Source organism: Cnephaeus nilssonii (genome assembly GCF_951640355.1).
Source record: "Cnephaeus nilssonii genome assembly, chromosome: 10".
In the NCBI taxonomy this organism is placed as follows: Eukaryota; Metazoa; Chordata; class Mammalia; order Chiroptera; family Vespertilionidae; genus Cnephaeus; species Cnephaeus nilssonii.
The window spans coordinates 92206347-92230263 of NC_137081.1; the positions used below are offsets into that span (position 1 = coordinate 92206347).

General features: G+C 44.3%; 1 protein-coding gene across 2 annotated transcripts in view; it reads right to left on the bottom strand.

The window, feature by feature from the left end:
• MAP3K2 (mitogen-activated protein kinase kinase kinase 2) overlaps positions 1 to 23692 on the bottom strand; it is a 105436-nt gene extending 81744 nt beyond the window's left edge. The window contains exons 1-2 of one of the 2 annotated variants that reach the window (XM_079781784.1): positions 22628 to 23692; positions 880 to 1033 (exon numbers count right to left, since the gene is read on the bottom strand). The gene's annotated coding sequence lies outside the window, so the exon portion shown is untranslated. The remainder of the gene's footprint in view (positions 1 to 879; positions 1034 to 22627) is intronic. The other variant, XM_079781783.1, reaches the window with a different exon arrangement.
• Between the last annotated feature and the right edge of the window lie 225 nt (positions 23693 to 23917).

The window sequence follows — 23917 nt, forward strand, 5'->3', positions numbered from 1 at the left end:
GCGAAATATGTAAGGTTGTTATACAAACATTTCGTGACCTAAGCATTGATATCTCTAAAGTTGTGTCAGTGACAACAGATGGGGCACCAAATATGGTGGGGGAAAAAGTCGGATTTGTCAAATTGTTTACAGAAGCTATTGGACATCCGATTGTGCCTTTTCATTGTATTACCCATCAGGAGGCTTTATGTGCCAAGGCAGGACTCACCGACTTAAACGACTTAATGTCGGTTGTTACAAAAATAGTTAATTTAATAGCTGCTCGCCCCCTTCACAAGCGAGAATTTTCGGCACTTTTACTGGAGATTGATTCCACCTACAGTGGACTGCTGATGTACAATAATGTAAGATGGCTGAGCCGAGGCAAAGTTCTTGAGCGCTTTGTGGAGTGCTTTGAAGAAATTAAGGTATTTCTTGATGCTAAGGATCTGGGAAACTTTCCTCAGCTTAATGATGATAAGTGGGTCAACACCCTGATTTTTTTACAGATCTCTCTGTTCATATTAATGAACTGAACTTAAAGTTACAAGGTTTTGGCAAAAGTATTGACGTTATGTTTGGATACATAAAAGCTTTTGAAAGTAAAGTTAAAATTTTCAAGCGAGATGTAGAAACTAAAACTTGTAAGTATTTTCCTCGAGTAACAAAGTATGTTGAGAAGGCCAGTGCAGCTGTACAAAATGAAATGGAACTCTTGCATATGAAGTACCAGCATGTTTTAGACTCGTTACTTAACCAGTTTAGTGATAGATTTAGTCAATTTAGAAGTCTAGAACAGACCATGAAAATAATTAAGTATCCTGATGTAGTAGTCTACAGTAGTTTGGAATTAAATGGTTTCCAATGGATGCAAATTGATGATTTGGAGATGCAACTTACAGAATTTCAAGACAGTATCTGGGCTCAGGTGTTTGTCAACTTGAGGTCAAAGCTTGAGAATCTGGAATGGTGCCACTTGGAGAATCAAGAGGAGTGCCACTATGAACAGGAAATTTGGAGTGCCTGGAACCGACTACCAGACACTTTTAGCACCCTGAAAAATATAGCAATGGCTTTACTCACAATTTTTCCCTCTACATACTTTTGTGAGGCCTTATTCTTAGCGTTAAATAATATCAAAACCAACAAAAGAAACAGATTGACAAATGAAGTTAGTAGCGCTTGCTTGGGCCTGAAGTGTACAAAATACCAATCTTCAATTGAAGATTTAGCCAATGAAATTCAGCAACAAAAAAGTCACTAATAGGCAGGTTAGTTAAAGAATTCCTCCTCCCCCTCACTTATCTTAGTTCACGGCACCCCACACAAGCTAAATAATATCAAGACCAACAAAAGAAACTGACTGACGGATGAACAAAGAAGTCACTAAGCAGGTAAGTTAAATATTTAGTTTTTGGTTTATTAAATACAATTATATATAACAATTATACATTTATGTTATTTAAACTATAAATATCGCGAAATAATGTTTTTTCCTCAAAGTGACACACTACCCGAGTTATGCTCAGTTTTTTGGTGAAGTTTGACACACCAAGCTCAAAAGGTTGCCCATCACTGTCATATCTCTCTACTTGATCCTCCCATCTGCACAAAAAAAACAAGATTCAAATTAAAAAACACACACACTAGAGTGGATATCAGATCAACCAATGGTAATACCAACTTATTAACTAAGAATGAAATAAGCTAAGAACACTAGGTTATTTTACTTCTATGCAATGGTTAGAGATGTAAAGATGGAGAAAAGAAGAACAAGGAACAGAAAAATTCAGAGAAGAAAAATGTGTTGCTATGTGGTTTATCCCAAATGTGTTTTCATTGGGAAGCAGGGAAGCTTCTTTTAATGTAATCATGGTGGGCTTATCCAAGAATATCCCTAGGTTATTTTAAAATTTTCTAGTGGGCATAAAAGACTGCAGGTACAATTTTTCCAGTAATTTCTTTTCCAGAAAAATCTTCCTTACTTTTTAGCTAAAGTATTTCAAACCACATATTTCACTAGTCTTGGGTCCCCTTTCATACCCTGAGAATAATTCAGTTCTCTGTACTTTCTAAAGCTCAATGCTTATTATCCTGGATTTTATCCTTAAACTGTCCCACTGGTGATTCTGATTTCCCTCACATCAGTCCTGATGTTATTCATTCACTCTTTGAACAAGTATTTACTGACAGCCTACTATTTGTCAAACACAGTTCAGTGGAAGGTATCTGGTTGTAAAATACCTTTAATAAGTCAGAGATCTCATCCTGACAACGTAATCACCTTTAAACAGAGCTATTTATCTTTCAAATGCTCCCCTATTACAAATCTTCCCTGGACTGCTGTCATTTTAACAACGTCCCAAGCAAGAAAACTTAAATCTCTTTTGACTCTATTATTTTCTATTATGTGGTAGGTCTCACAGAATCACAGGCTAGACAGTTCTTTAAGAAATCACCTACTGCAACTTTTCAAATTCAGAAATGTTGAAGTCACTCTGTCACGGTGTATGTATTCCTCTGTCTCTGTCTCTCGTTTTGTTAGTTAATCCTCATACGAGGATATTTTTCCCATTGATTTTTTTAGAGAGAGTGGAACGAAGGGAGGGGGTAGAGAGAGAGAAACATCGATGTGAGAAAGACACCTGGATTGGTTGCCTCCCACACATGCCCTGACTGGAGCTGGGGAAGAACCCACAACCCAGGCGTGTGTCCTGGACTGGAGTCCACAGGCAGATGCTCTAACACTGAGCCACGCCAGCCAGGCCATGTCACAGTCTATTTCTAATGAATGGCAGGTTTCAGACTGAACTCGGGCTTTCTACTTACCACCAGTGTTCAACAAACAGAATGCAATACAGTTTGTAGTCCTCTCTTCAGGGCTCTAGGGAAGAAATCCCTCAGGCACATCCCTGAGTAAGCCTTCCAACCCTAAGGCTGTAACAGTCCGTAACTATGGGCATAACTTTCTGACACTGACTGATATACATTACATGATCTCAGAACACATAACCAATCTACCCTTTCTCAAGCCAGGGGCAAGGCTTATATCTGCAGGGACATGCGGTTTGCGGGCGGTCATTAGACTGTCGCCATGTACTGCTCACAGGCTAGGTGGTTAATGGTGCACTCTCTCTCAAAGTAGATTTGTATCAATACTAGGGCTACCTCCTACTTCTTTTGTTTCCTTATAGTGTCTGAGCAACATAGATATTTTGTAAACATTGTCTGGCACACTGTTCTTATACATTATGTCATATTATATAATAAAATTACTAATTTTAAAAAGCAGTCAATAGGCTACTTAAAATACCTAAACTGATTTAAAAATACATTAAAAAGCCACCATATAAATCTCTCCTTAAATTAAATCAGAGGACACTGTCTCATTTCCTTATATTAAAACAAACAAAATATTTTGAATGAAAACTCCACAATACCATTAAAATGTAGTCAAGTCTGCCAAAGTTAAGAGTAATCACAAACTTATCAAATAATGATAATGAAACAGCTTTAAGTCACAAATCTAAAATACAATACAATTTGGGAACATTTTATAACAGCACAGAAACTATTAAAAACTGACTTTATCTTGGACTGCAGATCTGTTCTCTAAGGCTTGTTAAATAAGCACTATCAACTCAAATTTTCACCACTGGCTCCTATTAGTTTTCAAGAATAATTTTGAAAAACTTTTCTACAGCACAGCCTCTGTGCTAGGGCTGTCACAAATACAGCTGGCCCTTGAACATGGATTTGAATTGTGCAGGTCCACTAGCGGGGTTTGTTTGGGAGTCAACTGTCCTTCCCTTTCTCCTTCTGAGCACACGGAAATACTGACCTTCCCCACCTGTTCAACTCAGACAGAGCCCACAGACTCCCAATACATGAGGGTGGATGCAGTGAATGTTTCTTCCAGGTAAAGCTTCAAGAGCCACAGTGTGCTTTGACACATTTTACTCTCTCCCTCTGACCTGGTGTGACACTGATTTATAAGAAATATGCAGCCCAGCCGGTGTGGCTCAGTGGTTGAGCATCGCCTGTGAACCAGGAGATCATGGTTCCATTCCCAGTCAGAGCACATGCCCAGGTTGTGGGCTTGATCCCTAGTATGGGGCGTGCGTGAGGCAGCAGATCAATGATTCTCATATTGATGTTTCTATTTCTCTCTCCCTCTCCCTTCCTCTTTCTAAAATCAATAAAAATATATATTTTAAAAAGAAATATATATTTGGTCTTTGTCCCCATTTCTGGCCCAAGAGCTCCTAAAACACTTAAAAGTTCCTAAGCTGTGACAATATAGATGTCTTTTAAAAGGCTGCCTCCTGCACGCCCCACACTGGGGATCAAGCCCGCAACCTGGGCATGTGCCCTTGACTGGAATAGAAACTGGGACCCTTCAGACCGCAGGCCGATCAATGCTCTATGCACTGAACCAAACCAGCTAGGGCAATATAGGTGTCTTCTGATATTCAAAACATATCCCTTTAGACCACACCTGGGTTTATAATAATGACATGCCGGTTGACAAGCACTAGAGAAGGAGGCTGGTAGCTAGGGGGAACCGACCAGATGATTAGATGGCTAGAACCCCATTTCCTAGCCTCTGGAAAGGAGAGACTGGAAATTAAGTTCAAGTGCCAAAGGCTAATGATTTAATCCATCATGCCTAGGTAATGAAGCCTCTATTTCAATGCAGATTTTTTTTCTTTTTTTCAAGAGAGAGAGAGAAAGAGAGGAACATCGATTGGTTGCCGCCCACACACACCCCAAGGAGGGGTTGAACCCAAAACCTTTTGGTGTATGGGACAATGCTCCAACCAACTGAGCCACGCTGGCCAGGACTCAAGGGGGCTTTTTAACCCAAAAGGATGGGTTTAGAAAGCTTCCGGGTTGGCAGACAGCTGGAGGTGCTGAAAGAGGGGCACACTCAAAGAAGGCAAGAAAGCTCCACTCCCGCTTCCCTGCACCCTGCCATTTGGTGTTCCTCAGTCATATCCAAGTGTTTCCTGAGTTCTGGGAGCAATTCTAGCAAATTAATTGAACCCGAGACGGGAGGGATAGGAGCTTCCAATTAACTGGCCTTACAACTGGGTCAGAAAAGAAATGGAACTCTTGTAAGACTTAACCTGTATGCTCTGACACTGTCTCCAGGTGGACCGTGTAAGAATTGAGTTAAACTCTGTCACACCTCGCTGGTGTCGCAGAATTTCTTGTGTGTGGAAAACCCACATTTGGTGACCCAAGGTATGAGAAGTACTCAGTGCAATATTAAAAAATGTATTTTTCTTTACACCTGGCAATCAGTTGTTCCAGATAGTGGCTGCTCCCAAGGGAGGTCCCAAAGTGAAGATCCTAAGTGGGACCCAAAGTAAAAAAGACAATACCAAGTGGAAACCCTCAAAGTGATCCTTAATGAACACACAGAATGAACAAAACAAAACAAAACAAAAATCAAACTTTCTGGTTTTAAGCCACTGAGATTTGGGGAGTATTGTTCAAAGCCTATTCAGAATGCTATAGTTTGAAACTTAATTTAAAATCACACTGAAAATTCCTAATGCTCATTCTGTTCATTTCAAAACATGTCAATTCTCTAAAGTACATTAAATTCTCCCATAATACTTTTTCTAGATATCAGAAAAAAAAGACACTGCCCATACCATTTTTTAAAATATATTTTTATTGATTTCAGAGAGAAAGGGAGAAGGAGAGAGAGAGAGAGAGAGAGAGAGAGAGAGAGAGAGAGAGAGAGAAACATCAATAATGAGAGAGAATCATTGATTGACTGCCTTCTGCACGCCCCCTACTGGGGATTGAGCCCACAACCCGGGCATGTGCCCTTGTTCGGAATTGAACCGAGGACCCTTCAGACCCCAGGCTGACGCTCTATCCGCTGAGCCAAACCGGCTAGGGCCCATATCTTTTATTTTAAATGTATTCTCAGTTTTACCCCACTGAAAAGTGTACATAATACAAGTAAAGAAATCATTCAGGTTTACCCAAGTATTTCTCAGAACTCTTTGACTTAGAGATTAGATGTGACTTGGAGTGTGTTTTTAAGTCATGTTCGCCCTATTCCCAGAAGATTCCATGGCACATACTCCCATGGAGAAGGCTACATGGAATGAGAGCATAGAGGGAACCCTGGCTTTAACTAGAAGAGCCATACAAAATCCCCAACTCTACTATATGACTTTGAGCAAGAGGCTTTAAAAATATATATTTTATTTATTTTAGAGACAGAGGAAGGGAGAGGGAGAGAGAGAGGCATCGATGTGAGAGAGAAACATTGATCAGCTTCCTCCTGCACACCCCCTTCTGGGGATTGAGCCCACAACCTGGGCATGTGCCCTAAATGGGGACTGAACTGGTGACCTTTTGATGCATGAGATGACACTCAACCAACTGAGCCACACCGGCCAGGGCTTGAGCAAAAGTCTTCATACCTCTGAGCCTCAGTTTCCTCATTTGTAAAATTAGGATAATATATGTGACCTATCATAGTTACTGTGAAGTTGATGTGTAAAGTTTCTGGCACTTCTTCCTTCCAAGATAGTCTGAAGTTCATAGAACATTGTGTGACATCCTCAATGCAGAAGACATGCCTTTATGAAACAAAAATGGAAAGCTAAAAGAGACACTAACCTAAGATGCAAAACAAGATGAGAGGAAAAAGGAAACGGGTTAGATCAAGGATTGCCAAGATAATAAAGATTCAACTGCAGAATTAAATACGCATGGGATGAAAAATTTTGTAATGCATATTGGAGGACTAAGAGAACAGAGCTGTCAATGTGGCTATGAAGATCAAACCCAAGAAGCTCGCCTAGAATGCAAAGTAAAAAGAGATCAAAATATTAAGAGACAATGACAAGTATGAAGGACGGAGAATGGAGACCTAATGTACTAGTAAAAACAGCACACACTGCCAAGTAACCAGAACACAAAGAAACAACTAAGGCACACACTCCAAAAAAACTGAAGGAGCTGAAGTAAAATTAAAATATTATCACCATGTTGCTCTGACTCCCTCATTTAAATACTTGTTTAATACACACATCCACATATTCAAAGACACCATACACAAAAATAAACTCAAAATGGATAACAGACTTAAATGTAAACCATAAAAATCCTAGAAAAAAACCATAAGCAGCAAAATCTTAAGACATTTCTCGTAGCAATATGTTTATAGATACATCTCCTAAGGCAAAGGAAACTAAGGAGAAAATAAACAAATGGACTACATCAAAATAAAAAGCTTCTGCACAGCAAAAGAAACCATCAACAAAACAATAAGAAAGCCCCCTGTATGGGAGAACATATTTGGCAATGATACGTCTGATAAGGAGTTAATATCCAAAAAATATAAGGAACTCACACAACTTAACAAAAGAAAGACAAACAATCCAATTAAGAAATAGGCAAAGGACCTAAATAGACACTTCTCCAAACTGGACATATAGATGGCCAAGAGACATACAAAAAAATGCTCAAAGTCACTGATCATCCGAGACATGCAAATTAAAACAACAAGGTATCACCTCATACCACCTGTCAGAATGGCTACCATCAAAAATTCAAGGAATGACAAGTGCTAGGGAGGATGTGGAGAAAAGGGAACCCTAGTGCACTACTGGTAGGAATGCAGACTGGTGCAGCCATTATGGAAAAAAGTATGGAGTTTCCTTAAAGTGATCCCACTTCTAGGAATATATCCTAAGAATCCCGAAGCACCAATCAGAAAGAATGTATGCACCCCTATGTTCACAGCAGCACAATACACAATACCCAAGATCTGGAAACAGCCCAAGTGCCCATCAGTAGATGAGTGGATAAAAAAACATTGGTACATTTATACCATGGAATATTATGGTAAAAAAGAAGAATCTCTTACCCTTTGAGACAGCATGGAGGGACCTGGAGAGTATCATGCTGAGTGAAATAAGTCAGTCAGAGAAAGACAAGTATCACATGATCGTACTCACATGTGGAATCTAATTAACAAAATAAACTGATGAATGGAGTTGATCCAGAGACATGTAACAGAGTGCGGAATCTCAGAGGGCAGGCGAGTGGGTGGGAATAGTCTACCAGCTCCTCCAACAGTCCCAGCTATCGGTAGTAAGTCCTCCTGAATCCAAACTACCTTCCTTGGTCCAGATCTGGCCTTTATTTGAATATTTTCTTTTTTCTCTTTCTGTGGGCCAGATTCCCTTCATCTGAGTGGATTCATGATTCCATCTCTTGACTTCAAGCAGGAGATTCAGGTTTGGGTTTTTCCATCACTACTTGTCTACATGAAGCACCTCAGGGAACCTGGACCCTTGATCCAGGTTAGGACTTAGTCCATAAGGTCTTTCTGACCAAGAAAGGGAACCTTCATCTAATTTTGGGCTTGGTCCACAGTGGCAGACTGTAGGAGGTGGCTATGGGATTAAGCCTCGGACTGACCTGTGGCAGGGCCACAAACAAGTCCCAGTTTGCAGGGCAAAGCCCTGTTAGCATAATTAAGCTTAACCTTATAGCCCTCCCTAGTTCCTTCCTAGGTAGCTAATGGGCTGTGGGAGGTGCAGCAAGTGCTGCCAAAACAAGGTAAAACTCACAAGAACACTGTAAACATGTTGACCACTACCCTTGTTTTGATCTGACTATAAAATAAAGCCTTGGTTGCCCTGACCGGTTTGGCTCAGTGGATAGAGCGTCAGCCTGCGGACTGAAGGGTCCCAGGTTCGATTCCGGTCAAGGGCATGTACCTTGGTTGCGGGCACATCCCCAGTAGGGGGTGTGCAGGAGGCAGCTGATCGATGTTTCTCTCTCATCGATGTTTCTAACTCTCTATCCCTCTCTGTAAAAAATCAATAAAATATATTTAAATAAATAAATGAATAAAGCCTTGGTTTACAGGCTGGGTCTTTCTGTGTCCCCATCCAGGCACAGGAGATCCACCCAGCTCCAGCTGTATTCTCTTGTCTGTCTTTTCTTTAATCCTTCACCGCCCCTCCTCAGGCTCACCGAACCCTTGGCAGTGCTGGCGTGGCTCAGCAGACCTCATCCATAAGGCTCAGACTCAGCCCAGTGCATAGGTTTGTGAGGACACACATGCTGCTTAAGGTGCACTCAAGGGGATGCCTTCATCAGGCGAGTGCAAATGGGTAACCCAAGTTAAACTGTAACTAGCTAGGTCTTTGGACAAAAATTACCAGGATTTATTGCTAAATTGGCCCTTATGGGAAACTTTATACCTCTCCTGCAGCTATAAAACAAAACTAAATGGTATACCTATTTTAAGTTATACCTTTTTTGAGGCTTCCAAATGTATTGAGGACTCTAACCAAGGCGCATGAACAATCAAAAGAAGTAAAGAAAAAATAAGGCATCTGAGGCTTCCTCTCCTCCTTCCCCTCCACCTTCTTTGCTTCCAGACATGTGGCAGCAGCCACCTTGTGCTCAGGCAAAACCCAGCTCCGACTTCCTCCAGGAAATCTGCTCCTTTACAACCAGGCCTTCTGTGGACAGTTTCCTTGCATTCTGAGCTTTCTAACTTTAATGTGCACATTTTTGTTTGTGTTTATCAGTAGATCCACCTCAAGGGGCACCCTTAAAAGAGAGGACCTCATATCTCTCACAGACAATAAAATGCATTCTATGATCGATTATAAAGTGATTTTTAAAACAGCTTTAAAGAAATTCTTACAGCATGCAAAGCTTCGGTCATCTGAGAAAAACATTAACTTAGTCCATCTGTGAAAACCATAAGTTGGATCAGTTATTGTCATAATTAGCTAGTTTATCCTATCTAATAAAGAGGGAATATGCTAATTGACCCTCATGCCATCACAAAGATGGCAGCGCCCACAGCCAATAAGGAGGGAATATGCTAAATGACTGCCCCGCCCTCAAATATGGCGGCACCCACAGCCAATAAGGAGGGAATATGATAATTGACTGCCACGCCCTCAAAGATGGCGGCGCCCACAGCCACAAGATGGTGGCGCCCAGTCCCCTCAGCCCCGTCGGGGCGGCAGGCATGCGGCAAGGCCAGGCCTGCTCCCTGGCGGGCCCGGCCTTGCCGCGTGCCTGCCTCCCGAGTCCCCCAGTTCCCTCAGCCCCCCAGTCACCCATGGCCGGCCAGAGGTGCAGGCAAGTCTTGGATGGCGGCTGCCCAGCCACCCAGGGCCAGCCAAGGCACAGGCAAACCTCGGATATTGGCTGCCCAGCTGCCCAGGGCCGGCCGAGGCTTGCGCTTCCGGCAGTGGCAGCAGCAGAGGTGTGATGGGGCGTTGCCTTCCCCTGATCGCCGTGTCGCCTCCCGCCCCTGAGGGCTCCCGGACTGTGAGAGGGGGCAGGCCAGGCTGAGGGACCCCTCTCCAGTGCATAAATGTTCATGCACCAGGCCTCTAGTATATTATAAAAAAAGAAGAGACAAAGTAAAAGAGACAAGAAAAGTTGTAAGGTTTGTGGGGGAAAATCTTTTCTTTATTCCTTTTTTTTTTTTAGAAATTGGAGTAGGGGTGCGGAAGAGGGGAGAAAGGGAGGAAGAGAGAGAGAAAGAGAGAGAGAGAGAGAGAGAGAGAGAGAGAGAGAGAGAGAGAGAGAGAGAGAGAGATTTGTTGTTCTGCTTATTTATGCATTCATTGCTTAATTTTTTTATGTGCCCTTACTAGAGATCAAACCTGAAACCTTGGTGTATTAACCAAAGGAGCTACTGGCAAAGGCAGGAAAAGAAATCTGGAGAAAAAAGTTTATGTGCTGTGAGAATAAATGAGTAATATTTTCTGCCAAAGAAGGGAGTTTAGGCAACCACCATTTTGAAACTGCAGAGGTCAACCCCTCCCTTTTTCCTTTAAATTAGCCAATCACACAAGAATGTGAGCCTAAACTCTGGCCAATCAAGAGTGTCAGAAATAAAACCTGGAGCAGACCGCCCACTCAGTGTGTGTGCACGCTTGCCCAGACCCGGTGTAGGCTGTGCACCCTCTGCAGAAGTAAAGACATTTGTCTTGCTGTCTGGCTCCCGAGTATCCTTTGCATTCTATCAGGACTGCTGGTTTGGGGGTTTGTCTTCTTTCTAACATGTGCAGTCAGCAAAATATGATTAAAATGAATTTAATTAAAATATCAAAAGCTGATGCAAACTTCCGAGTTTGGTTCTTCCTCTCTGTGTTAAAATGACAGTTTTCCTGTACTATTAGTATGTGCTTAATAAGAAATTATTAAAAAGAGGTGTTATGTTGTACTAAAATTATTTCCTTTGCTCGGCATCAGCAGGTCTTTTATTGCTTAGGTAAACCTTAATTTTAAGAGTTAAATTTTGCTTCTAACCATTTAAATTTATGTAACAAAGGGATAACTAAAGTAAGGGAATCTCTTTACAAAAGGGGAATAGTAAACTAATGGCTTGTGATTTGGAAAGCGGGTTTGAATCCAATTGCCCCCTTTCAAAGAGAACAATGGACTAGTGATGGTTTGCATGTATTCTCACTGGGTAGAGCATCCCCATGTTGAAGGGCCACAGCTGCAGCAGTTACCGAAATACCTCAAGAAAGCATTTTCCTGCTGGAAAAATCCCGTCACAGCCTCACAGCAATTGGGGAGCCCACTTTACAAGACAAATTCTACACCAGATATGAAAATGGTGGCCGATATTGCAGCATTTCCATTGGCTGATCATTCCCAGTCCTGTGGTTTTGTAGAACCAACCAACGAGGTAGTCAAAACTCAACTTGTTGAAGCCTTTAACCTGTCTTGGCCCAAAGCCCTTCCCCTGATATTGCTTAACTGGAGATCTATACCCTTTGGTAAACATAGATTGTCCCCTTTTAAAACCATCATCAGAAAGATTGTAAGACTAGACTAGGGATTGCACGAACCTGCCTTAATTGAGACCCTGTGACTTATTTAAAAGAACTTATCCTTGCATTTCCCTTGTACAAGAGCTGTTTTGGACCCATATGCATTTTCCTTTGTTTCTGATGAGTCAAAGAAACCAAATTTGTATGTCCTAGTAAAATAAAGTTTATGAAAGGTACATCATTTTTAATGTGAATCATTTATTTTATCTTGCTAGAAAAAATTTAAATCTATATTGATATATGATCAGTTATTCAAGTGGAAAATACCTGTATTTCAACGAGGTCATTTAGAGCAACATGGTAAAATAAAATTGATGGCTAAGAAAAACTGTTTGTATATAATCTTCATGAAAATTTTAGAATGTGTACTGTCTTTTTTCCAATACTTTAAACTGAAAAAGAATTTCAAATAGAAGAAAAAAAAATTTTCAGATAGAATAATTTCAATAGCAGTCAGTCTGCCAGCTTTAAGAATATAACTTTTCTTACTTCAGTTTCAGGGCTAATTGTATTGAAGAACTCAGTATATTGAAGATTACTTCCCTTTTGAGTTCCTTGTCTTCTACCTCATACCAATATTTAAAACGGAAATGCATTTTAAGTAATGTCAGAGAGAATAAACCCAACATGTTTTTTAAAACCCACCAGAGTGTCCACCCATGAACCAGGAGGCCACGGTTTGATTCCTGGTCAGGGCACAGGCCCAGGTTGCAGGCTCAATCCCCAACAGGGGAGGTGTAGGAGGCAGCTGATCAATGATTCTCTCTCATCATTGATGTTTCTATTTCTCTTTCTCTCTCTTCCTCTCTCTGAAATCAATAAAAATATATATATATTAAAAACTTATCAGGATGAATAACATTTAATGTAATTTTTAAAATTAATGAGCCTATAAATTGTGTTATCGTACTTAAAGTGGCATCTGATTAATCAGTGCTTTTTGTTTTTTGTGGGATTTATGGGGTCTTTTGAAACACAAAGGGGAAAATAAACATTTTTTTGGTATCATCTATCACATAGTACTCATGTCCACAACACTTAGGAGGTGGTATAGAGGATATAGGAAAGAAATGAGACCTGGTCCTATTTACTAAGAAACTTTAATTTGATAGAAAAGATCAAACTATTATCTGGCAATTATGAAAGAGTCTGTCTTCATTGGCCATTGGCGTTAAGTTCTCAATTGTTGATCCAGAAAATGTTTCAACAAGAGACATGGCTTTCTGGACAGAATTCCTGAACAAACCAGCAATATTCTGGAAACTAAAAAATTCAATTCATTGGATCTGATGGCCTACCTTAGCCTGAACATCACAATGAAACTAATACTAGATTTATGAGAATGGGTGAAAATGATAGAGAAATCGAATTGTTCCCTTTCTGCCTCTGAAAGTATGGGCTTTTACCCTTATACATTTGAACTGTTTGCACAATTGGTATAATCTGATAACATTATTACTATGTTTATAAGGTTTTGTTCTATTTACCATTACAAACTTAACAAACCATTAGTTATATAAACAAATTATTATGTCTCTGTAAATTTGAGTATGATTCTAGTGCTTCTGTGGATGTTAGTACTTTTTTAATTCCAACACTGGTTTATGTGTATAGCAAATAAACCCAGTTATAAAATTTTAAATGCAATAAGTAGAAAGCACATAAAACAAGGTTTTAAAAAAATTAGAAAAGTTTTCTTTAGCTCCTGATTTCCATCAGCCCATTTCTTTTAACTCTTCTCAGATGTAGCTGAATCTTGATCATTCCAAGATGATGGCAGGTAGAATTCTGAGATTAATATGGGAGCAATCACCTCCTTAGAACTGTAGGCTCATGAACCGGCCTTGGCACTACTCAATTAGATATAATGTGAAACCTAACCAGCACAGTAACAGAACAGCTGGCTCAGCAGCTAGAGCCATCTGAGCTCAAAGATCTTCAGACCTCCTGGCCTAGGAATCCTCCACAACTGAGGGGCCTTGGACTATTTGCTTGCAGCCCCTCGAGGAGTTCCGTGCCAGAGCTAGTATCTCTTGCTGTAACTGGTTAAATCTCTCTTTCCAGGTAGAATTTAAAACAACCAAACTTCTTAAACTCAAAAAATCTCTTAAGGGACATTCCACTTTTGCATCGAGTTAGGGGTTAGGGCTTATTTCTCTGATATTTTTCATCTGGCTCCCAACTGGGCTCGGGCTATTTGAAAGTCTGGACTGCAAAGTGACTACTCACCACTGTCCCGATTTGTTTAATGTACCTCATTGTCAAGCTGTTGTTGTATAACCAGGTAAATAAAACCCCCTATAAAGACTCAAGCTGATGGTTGCACTAAGAATAAAAATGATATACCAAGTCACTACCTCCTTTAATTTAGAATGGTTTGAACTCTTTTCCTGCTATAAATAAGCTGCTTGAATATATATCTGGATCAAGAAGATACAGGCTAGCCCCGACCAGGTAGCTCAGTTGGTTGGAGTGTCATCCTGTGTACCAAAAAGGTAGTGGGTTTGATTCCAGGTCAAGGCACAAACCTAGGTTGCAGGTTCAATCCCCAGTCAGTAGCGTAAAAGAGGCACAGACTGATGTTTTTCTCTCACCTTTCATCTCTCTCTCTCTCACTCTCTCTCTCTTTTTCTCTCTCAAAACAATAAACATAGCCTTGGGTGAGGGGGAAAAAAGAAAGATACAGGCTAACTAGACTCATAAATATAACTGTCTTTTGCCAACCGATTTACCCAATGTTTGCAGAATTAATGCCTGTATCTATTTTCCAACTCCTTTTATACTATTCATTCCAGAGGTTAGAGGACAGTGTTGAAAGGTCTTGCTAAAGCCTCACCAATTCAATGCCTCATGGCAAAATCTGCCTCAAAACCTTCCAGGTTTAACAGGTACCAGATGAACCTCTTAAAGGGAGGTGGCTCTAGTTGCTCAATGAGCTATAGCCCAACCTCGGGAGTATCACCAGGGGACTAGATAAACCAACAGCAGGTAGCCAAACCACTCCAGTACCCAAATGGCACAACACACACCTAAGACAAACAAACATGATAGACTCTCAACACTATCTGCCAACGGGTTTCTATAGAAAGGGGGAAACAGGGACCCCAAGAAGATTCATCAGATGTGGACCTCAAGAAGGAATTTATCTGCTGAGATGAGCTCTCCATGGTCAACGGAGGACCCACATTTTATAAGAGCCATTTGCTCACAGGGGCTTCTCACATACTCTGTATCTGGGAGAACCTCAGAATGAACCCTCAGCTTCTCACAAAATGCTCCATTTGTTTATATCACCTGAGTCAACAGACACTGCAGGGAAACTCTGGTTTCATCTTTCTACCAATGGACTGAGACTTGCCCCATCCAATCAGAACTGCACAATGTGTTGCCTCATTTACATAAAATAGACCTAACTGGGAACCATGGCAGGAACTTTCACTATAAGAGGTGGTCTCCCCTTTGTCTCGGTGGAACACAATTCAGGTTGCTACCTCAATCTGTACCCCAGGCTGCAGATCCTTCTGTTCAAATAAATGCTTCTTATTTTCCTTATAGTCTAAAATTAATTTTGGTTTACATCTGTGTAGACAGACTACAGAAGATTTCTACAATAACTAATAATGGTTTTTGAACTCTTATTATACCCTAGCAGCCCATCAAGTGACAGCACGTGCAGTAGGCCGCGGGCCACTTCTGCGGGAGCAGTGGGAACTGCAGCGCACCGCCGGGGGCCAAGCTGCTTCCACGGGCCCGTGCGGCTTCCGCAGGAGTCAGAAGTGAGCGGGATGTGCCCATGGGAGCCGGGAGGGAGCCGGGAGGGAGGCGGGAGGGACCCATGTGGCTTCCGCAGGAGTCAGAAGTGAGCGGGATGTGCCCACGGGAGGCGGGAGGGACCCGTGTGGCTTCCGCAGGAGTCAGAAGTGAGCGGGATGTGCCCACGGGAGGCGGGAGGGACCCGTGTGGCTTCCGCAGGAGTCAGAAGTGAGCGGGATGTGCCCACGGGAGGCGGGAGGGACCCGTGTGGCTTCCGCAGGAGTCAGAAGTGAGCGGGATGTGCCCACGGAAGCCGGGAGGGAGCCGGGAGGGACCCGTGTGGCTTCCGCAGGAGTCAGAAGTGAGCGGGATGTGCCCACGGGAGGCGGGAGGGAGCCGGGAGGGACCCGTGCGGCTTCCGCAGGAGTCAGAAGTGAGCGGGATGTGCCCACGGGAGGCGGGAGGGAGGCGGGAGGGACCCGTGTGGCTTCCGCAGGAGTCAGAAGTGAGCGGGATGTGCCCACGGGAGCCGGGAGGGAGCCGGGAGGGACCCGTGTGGCTTCCGCAGGAGTCAGAAGTGAGCGGGATGTGCCCACGGGAGGCGGGAGGGACCCGTGTGGCTTCCGCAGGAGTCAGAAGTGAGCGGGATGTGCCCACGGAAGCCGGGAGGGAGCCGGGAGGGACCCGTGTGGCTTCCGCAGGAGTCAGAAGTGAGCGGGATGTGCCCACGGGAGCCGGGAGGGAGCCGGGAGGGAGCCGTGTGGCTTCCGCAGGAGTCAGAAGTGAGCTGGATGTGCCCACGGGAGGCAGGAGGAAGGCGGGCCCGCCGTCTCCTCTCCGGGCCTGCGCTTGGCCGTGGAGGCGGCGGGCCGGCCCCCTGTCCCTGTCCGTGTCCACTCCGACTCCGGGGGGCTGGCCCGAGCCGGGCGCAGCGACGAAGCAAGCATTCCGCCAGGCCGCTCATGCAGCCTGCTCTCAGAGCCGCCCCCTGGGACTGGGGAACTCCGGCGGGGCTGAGAGGACTGGGCGCCACCATCTTGTGGCTATGGGTGCCGCCATCTTTGTGACAGAGTGATGGTTAATTTGCATATTACCCTTTTATTAGACAGGACTAGGCACATATTATCTCATTTTTTCCCTTTTTTTAAAAAAAATCCTCACTTGAGGAGTTGAGGTATTTTTCCCATTGGTTCTAAAGAGAGTGGAAAGGAGGGAGGGAGAGAGAGAGAGAGAAACATCAATGTGACAGACACATCAATTGGTTGCCTCCCAACATGTGCCCAATTGGGGGGGGCGGGGGCAAGAATCTGAGCTGCAGCCCAGGAATGTGCCCTTCACCAGGAATGGAATCCTCACCCTCCTGTGAGCAGGCTGATGCTCTCACCGCTGAGCTGCTGGCCACAGCCATACTATCTCATTTAACCCTCACAGAAGTCTATGAGTTAGGTACTATTATCTCTATTTTACAGATAAGGAAAGTGAGGCTTAGAGAGGTTAAACAGTAGAGCTGGGACACACATTCAGATCTGACTCCCAAGTTCATACTCTTAACTGCTTATTACTTTTATTTTCTTCCCTATCTTTTCTCTATTTAAGATGTGCTTTTTCAATAAACATTATAATCACAATCATTTAACATGTTTGCTAATTTAGTTCAACTCTTGTTTCATCTTCAAAGCCTTCTGAAAGTGTTCTTTCCACTCGCGTACACAGTAGGTACTCTGTGCATATTATTCCTTTGGTAAAGCAAATCCAGTTTTTGGTTGCCCTGATACAGCATGGTACAGCTATTCAGAGCCTAGATTCTGGAGCCAGACTGCCTGCATTCAAGTCGCAGCTCCATCACACACAAGCAGAGTGAGCATGGACAAGTGACTTACTGCCTCAGTGTCTTAGTTCCCTCTTCTGTTACACGAGTACAGTAACAGCAGCACTGAAGCAAGTAATAATTCACTGGGTTGCTAATAAGGATTAAATGAATATCTTTAAAGTAGTACTTAAAGCAGTGTCTAGAATGTAGAAATTGTTTTACGTTTGCTAAATAAAATGAATACTACCGAGAGAGAACAAAGAAAACCAGTAAATTAAAAAAACAAACAAAAAACTTTTGTAAATCATCAGTTGATTTGGTAGGCATCACCTTTTAAAAAAAATTATCTTTATTGTTGAAAGTATTACAGATGTCCCCTTTTTTCCCCCAAAGGCCCCCACCCCACACCCACCCCTCCCAGGTGTTCACTACACTATTGTCTGTGTCCATAGGCTATGCATATCCATCTCTGTATATAAGAAGCCAGCTACGGTAACGGCCATAACAACCTAAAGACCAGTCGCTATGACGCCCACTGTGGCCAGCAAACTGGCCCGATCGGGGGTGGGGCCGGCCGGCCAACCTCAAGGCCCCACCACCCTGACGGCCTGCCCCTGATCGGACTGGACTCTCCCACCCGGATCAAGAGCTGGCCGGCCAAACACCCCCTCCCTGCCCCGCCCCCCGACCCACCCTCAATCAGCCGGCCCCACCATGATAGGCCCGCAGCCACTCCCCCTGGCCAGCCCATCCCTGATCGCCTCCCCACCCCAATAAGGGGCGGGGCCAGCTGGCCAACCTCCTGCAGCCCCCGCCCCAAGCCGCTGGCCCCCAATTGGCATCTCCCACCCCTTTTGGGGGCAGGGCCAGCCAGCCCACCACCCACAGCCCCTCCCCATGGCTGGCACCACCCCCAATCCGCCCCCCAACCCCAATCAGGGGTGGGGCCAGCCGGCCAATCACCCACAGCCCCTTCCCCCAGCCAGCCAGGCCCTGATCAGGCCCCCATCGGGAAGGCCCAGCCAGCCAACCTCCCACCATCTCCTCCTCCCAACAGGCCCAGCCCCGATCCGCCCCGATTGGGCTGGGCCTGCTGACCGGACCCCACCTGTGCAGAAATTCGTGCACTGGGCCTCTAGTATGCATCTAAATTCCCCTGATCAATTCCCCCACCCCCACCTTCCCTCTAAGATTCGTCAGGCTCTTCCATGCTTCTATGTCTCTAGGTCTCTTTTGTTCATTGTTTATTTTGTTCATTAGATACCTTTTAGGAATCGTGGAACACTGTAAAGGATGGTCTCCTCTGTTTGCCAATACTCCATTAAATAAACATTTGGCTCCAAGCACTGTTCTAGGTGTTGGGGAACCAAACTTAACCAAACACTGCCTCTGTCCTTGAAGAGCTAACTTCTTCGTGGAGGACGCAAAGATGACAGAGAGTGCAATGTGGTGAAAACAATCGGGAGGCAGATGCAGAGTGCTCCAGGAGCATCTGGCCTGAGGGAATGGCCATCAGGGGTCCGAACTTGGGAATTATCAAAAGAACACTGACAAAATCACGCCTTAAACTATTTTTTGATTTGTCATTATTAAAGTCCACGCTAAGTGATTACCTGCATAAATGGGAGAAAAAAATACCTTTAGAAAAAACTTCTAAAGTTTACAAACCACACAGTGATTTTTAAATTTATGGCACTATGAATCTCAAACAAAACACTCTTGAGCACGTTTAAGAAAGGAGATGTGCTAGTCACAGGAGGGACTCCAAAGATTCTATTCCTATCCTCCTGTCAACTGGGAAGGCAAAATATAACCAAAAAATTAAGAAACAATCTAAGAGTTAAGTAACAATAAAGGCAACAATTCAAGATGTTATAAAGGAATCATGTAATATTAACCACCATGAGAAAGGAAAGTCAACCAAAATTCCCAACAAATCTCAGGGATATCCAAGACAAAAGATAGTTATACAGACACATTTCTTATAACTGTGTGGGTGTATATAGAGATATACCTCACACAACACTTCAGGATAAGAAAAAAGGTTTTATATCTCCACATATACAGTTCATCCTGATTTACAAAAGGTGTGTGAAAAACTTCACGTGAACTGTTTCATTAACTAAATCACATTATTAATGAGAGAACATGTTAGTTACGTAAACCCTATTATAAACCCTTCTTTAAAGTCAGTTAATTAGTTAGGAAATAAATTCAACGTTATAGTACACGTATTTGATTTACTTCTATCTGGCTTAATTAAAATGAGGTTCACCTCTAAGTGTAATCAACACATTTCATTATCAGAAATTCTGATAATAATTCTGAAAATGTTTACTAATTTAACCATTATGAAATGAGAACAGAGTGAAGTTAAAAAAAAAACACGTATAAATCTTTAACTTCACATAGTGGTAGAATTAGGACAATTTAGATCTTCTAACTCTTAATCTAGTGCTCCTTCCATTACACCAGAAAATGGACCATTTTCTCAAAAGTCTTTTTAGTAAATCCACTCTTCCTTTATTATTTTTTGGTTATTTCTGTGCAATAAATATTGCCGAAGAAAACTTAAACACACTCCTTGAGTAAAATACAGAAAAATAACTACATTTAATTTTTCCCATTTTTCTCAAGCCAGTTTTTTTTAATTTATGTATAACAGGAAACACCTTAAATTCATAATTTAAAATCCACAAAATCAGAATGTGCTTAATACTTATAGCTGCACTGGATATTTTGAGAAATCCTGTCATTTTGTTTCTATCTACAGACCAACAAATGATTGTTAACACTGAAATTCAAAAGCTAGCTTTACAAAGATCAGCAATAAATGCTACAACTATTAGGTGAAAGATTAATGGAGAAGAGACTACAGTGCTAATTTATTATGCCACAGATTACATGCTAATTGCAATAAAGAAAAAACACCTTACCCCAAGAGCCATGTGATCAAACTCAGCATTACAAATAGGACTTGATAGTTTATGTCTCCTGATGGGAAGCAATATGAACTACACAGCATCACTTAGTAGTTATTCTTGACCCAAAATACTTAATTTGAAAATAATCAACCCTTTAAACCTAGCTTACAGTTAGCTAATAAAGGAGGAAATAGAGGAACACCCTAAGTGATACCATGAAGGGGGAAAAAAACCAGACAATTCAAGAGTGTGATTCATTCTAGATTAGAAGAGATCAGAGATTTAACAAATCCTGGTTTGGTGGGGTTGGGTGTAAAAAGCCATATAGACCTTTCAGTACAAATGGGGAGACTTAAATATGGATGAATATTAGATTATATTAAGGAATTAGCGATAAAAGACTATTAACTATCAATAATATTAACTAAGAAAATTAACATAATGGTATTTTGTGTATGTAAGAAATGGAGATGCATGTTGACATACTTAGGCATAAAGTATCATGATGTCTACAGCTTAGCTTCAAATGATTCACCCAAAACTAATATTTATAGATGCAGCAAATATGGCAAGATGTCAACAAATACTGAATCTAGAGGGTCATCATATATGGATGTTCACTATAGCCAGTTTTCTGCATGCCTGAAATTGTTTCGTAATAAAAGGGGGAGGCTAAAGAGTGCCAATTTTACAAAGGGAAGAAGGAAGGACAAAAACCTGAAACCAGAGCTGTGGGGACTGTGAAGAACCAAACATGACTTCATTTTTAGCATCTGTTAAATATAGCTTATCCCTTTGGTAGCAATAAGGTTAACAAGGAATGAAAGCTCGACCTAAAACATTGCTTAAAACATTGAGTCTACAATGTAATCCAATCTTTGAGATAAACCGTTAACTGCTAGTTCTCTCAAAAGACACATGGAGCGCAAGACCAGAAAACCATTCTTTAATGGCATCATATTCAACATAATTTAACAAGGCTCAACATGTTTATATTTTAACCAAACAACAAGTTAATCTGTGAGCCATCCACTTGTTAACTTTATAATTTGCTATTCCATTCAACTACAAATTTTCTCAAACCTGGTAATATACCAGAGAAAATTATACAGTACTATAATTGTGCATTAATAGATTAAACATTTGCAACTATGCATAAAGCTTCAAAAAGAAAAGGCTCTTTACTTTTTCACTAACCATAATCAAAGAAGTACTGCAGGCGGATGCTAAAATGAGAATCGGTAGTTTATAAACACCGATTGGTGGCCACACACAATGAAAGAAAAATCACGCCATTAAAACGTAGCTTTCTTCAATATTCTTTACTGTAAATTTCTGACACTCAACTCAGAAATATTGCTTAAGACTACACAAATGACAAGTGTGTTGCCATTGCCACATAACCCAGCAACAAGTTTTGCAATAAGGAAATATCAAGCAAATAGCCCATCTGCAAGTTCCCTGTATGCATCAAGAATAAACTGCACAAGTACAATTGTAACTTTCCTTTTTGTTAATCCTCATATGGGATATTTTTTCCCATTGCTATTCAGAGAGAGTGAAACAGGGGGACGGGGGGCGGGGGGCGGGGTAGATATCGACGTGAGAGAGACACATCCACTGGTTGGCTCCTGCATGGAGAGCGAACCGCAGCCCAGGTACAGGCCCAGGACTGAAATCGAACCCGCGACCCTCACGGTGCACGGGGTGGCGCTCCAATGAACTTGAGCCACACCGGCCAGGGCATCGTTGTTGTTTTTCCAAGCCAAGAAAATGATTTGTCTAGGCTGCAGCAAAACACATCAAACAGTCTGTGATGGGGGCAAATAAGCTACAACTATCTATATATAAAGAATTTACTCCCAGGAAGAAACTCTCCAGCTATTCTCATTTTCCTTAAATATTTGTTTTTGCAAGATGCAGAAATACAGTTCTGCAGAAAAGTCATCGTAATCTGGCTTCCCAGATTACCAGCTCGGTCCAATTCCGGGGTCTAAGCCTCAGGCTGATGATCTGTGACATGGAAACGCGTGCCCACTGCCCGGGCTCAGAAGACTAGGGAGACCACGCACGCCGGCTCCCCGCGCACAGGAGGCGCCGGCGCCGGCTGCCCGCTCCGCAGGGAGAAGGCGGACTCACCCTGCCCCACAGGTGACCGTGAAGCGGGACGTTCCTGCCTCTCCCAGGACCCGGCAGAGCACAGCCCAGCAGTCCGCTCCCCGCGGGCGCGCGCGCACACGTACACACACACACACACACACACACACACACACACACACACGTACACACACACAGGCACGTACCGGCCGCTCCGCGGGACGTGGGGAGCCGCAGGCCCAGAGTGGCCTCCGCCGGCCTGTGAACCCGCCCCTCCGCCCCGTGCGGCCTGTCACCGCGCCCCCGGCGAGGGAGGCCGCGGGTCCTGGGGGCAGGAGGGGCGCGCGAGGAGGCGGGTGCGGGCCGGGGGGCCGGGGGGCCGGGCCCGTCTCTCCTTCACATGGAGTCCGGGCTGAGCCGGGCGGCGGGCGCGCGGGAGGTCGGGGCCACTCGGCGCCCCTCGGCCCGCGGGAAGCTGGCAGGAAAGAAGGAAGCCGCGGGCCGGGCGCCGCCAGATGCCGGAGAAGGGGCGAGAGTGTCCAGTCCTCGGCTGTGGGCGCCGGACCTCCGGATCCCCGTCCGCGCGAGCCGGGCGACCCCCGAACGCCGCACTCAGCGGCCACACCGCCCTAGCCAGGCGCCGCCGCGGAGGGCAGCCGGGCCGCCACCACACACGGACCCGTGACGTCGGGCGTAGAGCGGCCCACGTCACGACCGGCTTGCTCGTGCGCGCGCAGCCCTGCCCGGACCGGGCCGCGGGGAGCGCGCCGCGCCTGCGCACGCCCGCCGCTCCCGGCAGCCTTTTCCGGCCTGAGCGCGCGCGCACGTCGTCGCGCCGTCCTCCGCTCCCTGTCCGCTCGGGCCCACGGAGTTGCCGGCGCCCACACTTCCAGCAAATCCCGGAAAGCATCCGCGTGGGTCGCAGGCGTGAGTCGCGGAGTCGGAGGTCCGGCGACACTCGCCGTGCCCGGCCAGCCGCGTGCCGGCGGAAGTGGTGGACCGGGAGGCCTGGGCCCAGAGGGGCACGCCCCCGAGCTAGTGGCGGAGTTAACCCGAGCCCTTCCTGCGTCCTGCTCGCCCGTCGCCCACGGGAGGTCCTCTGTGACGGGACTCACTGCATTCCATGTTTTCACCCCATCTCCTCTGATCCCTGAAGCACCCGTCCCTCCACCGGCCTGTCCCCGCCCCTGGCGTCTTCCCGCGGCCGCCTTTCCCTCGTTGAGCGCGTCTTTGGGTTCTCCACGTCGGAGCCCACCCCCACCCTGCCCATCCGCGGCAGCCCCCATTTCCGCTCCCGCAGTGCGGATGGGAGGTGGAAGCGCCCACCGCCCGCAAGCGGAGCTGGAGCGGCTTCTGCGAGGCCAGGACTGGGGGAGAGGGCGACGTCGCAATATCTGGGTCTCCTCCCTGGGATTTTTATCGCAGACCCGTCAGCAGAGGTGTCAGAGGCGCGGGGTCAAAGGTGCTTGTCTCAGTGAAAGCCTGAGCACAACCAA